Source organism: Ursus americanus, chromosome 9 (assembly GCF_024610735.1).
Source record: "Ursus americanus isolate L20-20 chromosome 9, mUrsAme1.1.p, whole genome shotgun sequence".
NCBI lineage: Eukaryota > Metazoa > Chordata > Mammalia > Carnivora > Ursidae > Ursus > Ursus americanus.
This window is the reverse complement of record NC_142135.1, coordinates 23,599,967-23,604,150: the sequence shown is the minus strand read 5'-3', so window position 1 is coordinate 23,604,150 and position 4,184 is coordinate 23,599,967. Positions and strand designations below refer to the sequence as shown.

General features: G+C 36.1%; 1 pseudogene; it reads left to right on the top strand.

Moving 5' to 3' along the window:
- Positions 1 to 2,437: 2,437 nt before the first annotated feature.
- Positions 2,438 to 3,904, top strand: LOC123797775 (peptidyl-prolyl cis-trans isomerase A pseudogene; annotated as a pseudogene).
- The last annotated feature ends 280 nt before the right edge of the window (positions 3,905 to 4,184 follow it).

Genomic DNA, 4,184 nt, shown 5'->3' with positions numbered 1-4,184 from the left:
TTTAGGGTTAAATAAGCCCTTTAACAATTCTGTCTTGACCTAGAATTCAAACAGAAGACAAGAAGCTGCAGAGGAGAGAGAACCAAATACCCGATTGTGTAATGTGGCTTTCTAACGTGCTCTGGGAAGTTCCTTCCCCTAGAAAAAGGAGGTGCTGCTGGTGGTGATTGAGAAAAAGAAAATGTTGGAGTCATAAGAGAGTCGTACAAGGATTTAGCATTCATCCTCTAATCCTTGGTTTGGTCATAGATATATGACTTAAGGGAAAATTGGTTAACTTCCCATTAATTTTCCCTGTGACAATATATTATAATGCTTATCTGAATTTATAGGGCCTGCCTCCTTTTTACCCATTTTCATACTTTAGCATCATATGCATTTATCTGTCTGATTATATATATATATATATTTCAAGGCATCAGGGGATCTTGGGCTTCGTTAACCTAGAGGAAATGGACAACTCTTTATAGTTATAAAAATTAATCTTGTCTATCACCCCTGATCATAAATGGAAGTATATTAAATTTTATAAAATGCAGGTAAAATAAATAAAACATTAATTATATACGTAGTTAATGCCCATGACAGTATAACCATCCATAAGAACAGTTTTTTATGTCTTCTATGAGAGTTGCCATTAAATAATATATAAATTCTTTATAAAACATAGATCACCTGGGAATAAATATTCTCTCATCTGATTTAGATAAAATGACAATTTTCTATGTCAGTAAGAAATACGGGTCTGTCTCATGCCTTGAGAAACTGGATATTATTTCAAGTCAGATTTTCTCATTAAATTCTGTGCACGGTTTTCTCTTCATTATAAAATGTGGTTATGCTAGGATATTATGAAATATGAGAGATTACAAATTTGTGTATTGGGACTTGTACTCAGACAAAATCAGTTGATTGTCTCAGAGATACAGTCTCCACAGTGATACAATGGAAAAATCTCCCAAATCCCTCCCACCCTCTCCTCTTTCCCAGACACACGCAGTTATCCATCCATGATGCTCTTAACTGTGTGAGGAAAGCTACACCAGAGGTACTGGTAGACAATAGGTCTTCTTTCCTCCCTTACAAGTCCCTTCTGCCTGCTCCATGCTACTTAGACGTAGCTACTGTGTCTGCAGCCTCTCTTCAATAACTTAGTGTTTTGAGAACACCAATATGCACTGCCTCTTACCTGTTACCGTGTCCCTTACCTATTTTCCTCTAGCCACACAGGCAGAAGTCCTCATCTCTAATTGCTTTAGAGAGTCGGTCCCTGTTTACACTCATTTCCTTTGAGTTTATTAATCGAAAGGAACCGCTTATTTATTTTGTGATGTTCTTCGTTCCCCTGACCCCCCATTCACTCTGGGGGCAGAGTAGTCAAGAGTTACAGCTGTGACTCATGATTTTTTGTTATTTGAACAATCCTAATAACACATACAGTTGATTTAACTTCTGCCCTCCCTTTCCAATACATAAATACTCATTTTCTGAAAAGTAGGCAGAAGATTCCTTCTAGGCTTTTTATTTATTTATTTGTTTATGGCTTGCAGGAGATACTATCCATGCAGCTCAAAGTACACATTGTCTAAGATTAAGTACAGATATTATACTTTACTCTTCAGGTACTGACTCCGTCTTGGAGAACACCTGAGTGAATAACAAATAGGAGGGCCACGGAGAGGTTAACAGTACAAAACAAGTAAGTCACTTGTTTAACAAAACATCATTTCGTTTAAGTATAAAAGTGTATTATTTGTCCACATTTTAGATTTATTGGTAAATCCATGTTGGTCTATGTAACATTTAATAAAAGTACAGATTACAGTTTTTCAAAGGTCTCGAATTTTGATGAGAGTCTTGGATTGGAATCTCAATTTTGATGTCAACTTGTCAACTTGCTGTATGACCCTTAGGTGAGTAGCTTAATCTTCTTAAGAATTTTTTTTTAATCTATCATATGAGGGTTTTATGTTTCATATTCCTGTGGTTTGAAATTTCATGACACTAAGGTCCCCTGGGAACTACAAGGACTAGAGTGTTGTGCGCAGGCAGGGAGAGGCACCCTGCCAATCATTTCAGTTCCTGTAGGCAAAGAAGAAATTCTCCCATCCCACATTAGTATACAGATGGTGTTGTGGAAGCTGCTTTAATACATAGTTTAACAGGATGGTTGTGATACCACGAAGATTTAAAATAAGGTTCCTGCCATGATGTTGTCTGAAGATGTTGCTACTGTTGTGTTTTTATCTAACATCTAGGGAAGGGAGCAGTTCAAGTGACTTCTCCACGTGCTCAATATAGCTCGATTGTATGTGTAAGCAATCACAAATTCTAGCCTTCAGTGGTGAATATTACACAGTGTTAATGGTTTATTTCTCAGATATATTCTAAGTTTATTCTAAGTTGTTTATTTCTAAGTTTATTTCTGTTTATTTCTAAGATAAATAGCTTTAACATTACCTATACACTTATGCAATACTTTATTTCAATACTTTATGAAATACTTTATACAAAAATTTGTTGTAATATCATAATGAGGACCATGTTCATTAATTTGTGATTACTTAAAAGACATCAACACTGGTACAAAGATGTTTTCAATCTGCATAATTTCTGGAGGATACTATTTTTTGGTTTGCATAAATTATTTCAGACATTATAAGTACCCCACATAAGTTTATTAAAATATTTTGTTTACAGAAGCTATGTTTTAGAAAGATGTGAGGAATTCAGTGATTTTGGCTTTCTTATTGCTCCGTTTGTTGGCTATTGTGTATATTTTTAATAGGAAAGTAACATATACAGTTTAACAAGAAGCTGCTGCCTCCCAGTGGGACCTCATGCTTTGCTACCACGTCTATCATGTGAGCAGTCAGCTGTAGCAATCCTAGACTACATTCATTCTTTGCAATGCACTACACTGTTTCACATTTTCCTACCTCACCCATGATTGTTTCTTCTATCTTCAATGCCTTTTACATCAAGTCCACCTAGAAAAATACTACTTTGAAAGTTAATCTTAAATCTAATTTTCTTAGTCAAATACTGAAAATCATCTAAGTAGTTTGGAATATTACAATAAAATATTATGGAATTGTAAAGAATCAGAGGCAGGAACATCTGTAGATGATGATATGGAAGATAAGCAGATTATACTATAAAAAGCAAATTATGGCTTGCAGATTCCGCTGCCCAGCCATCGTCAGCCCCACCATGTTCTTCTACGTCATGGTGGATGGACAGCCCTTGAGCCGCATCTCTTTCGAGATATTTGCAGACAAAGTTCCAAAGGCAGCAGACAAGGTCTGTACTCTGTACACTGGGGAGAAAGGATTGGTTGTAAAGTTTCCTGCTTTCACAGGATTATTCCGGGATTTATGTGCCAGAGTGGTGACTTCACAAGCCATAATGGCACTGGCAGCAAGTTCATCAATGTGGAGAAATTTGATGAGAATTTCATCCCGAAGCATATGGGTCCTGGCATCTTGTCCATGGCAAGTGCTGGACCCAACACAAATGGTTCCCAGTTTTACATCTGTACTGCCAAGACTGAGTGGTTGGATGGCAAGCATGTGGTCTTTGGCAAGGTGAAAGAGGGTATGAATATTGTGGAAGCCTGGAGGGCTTTGGGTCCAAGAATGGCAAGACCAGCAAGAAGATCACAGTTGCTGACTGTGGACAAATCTAATAAATTTCACTTGTGTTTTATCTTAACTACCAGACCATTCCTTCTGTAGCTCAGCAGAGCACCCCTTCACCCCTCTCTGCCGGAAATATCCTATAATCTTTGTGCTCTGGCTGCAGTTCTATGGGTTCTATATTTTCCTTACTCCCCTCCAGGTCTAGCTGGATTGCAGAGTTAAGTTTATGATGATGAAATAAAAATCTAACAAAAATAAATAAATTATGCTAATCTTTATAAAAAATAATAAATGTATCTACATTTTTATATGTAGAATACTAAAGAAAGCATTAACAGTACTTGGATCTGGGGTAAGATGGAAACATTTCTTTTCATATACTTTTTTACTTGAATATTTTACTATATTCTATATTACTTATCAACTAATAATGATTTAAAAATATCCTTCACACTGTTGTTTTCTTTTCCCACTCAAAAAATTAATCCTGACTTGCTTGTATCCTAAATTACTAGTCTTCAAATTCTTTGTGTCTAGTACTTT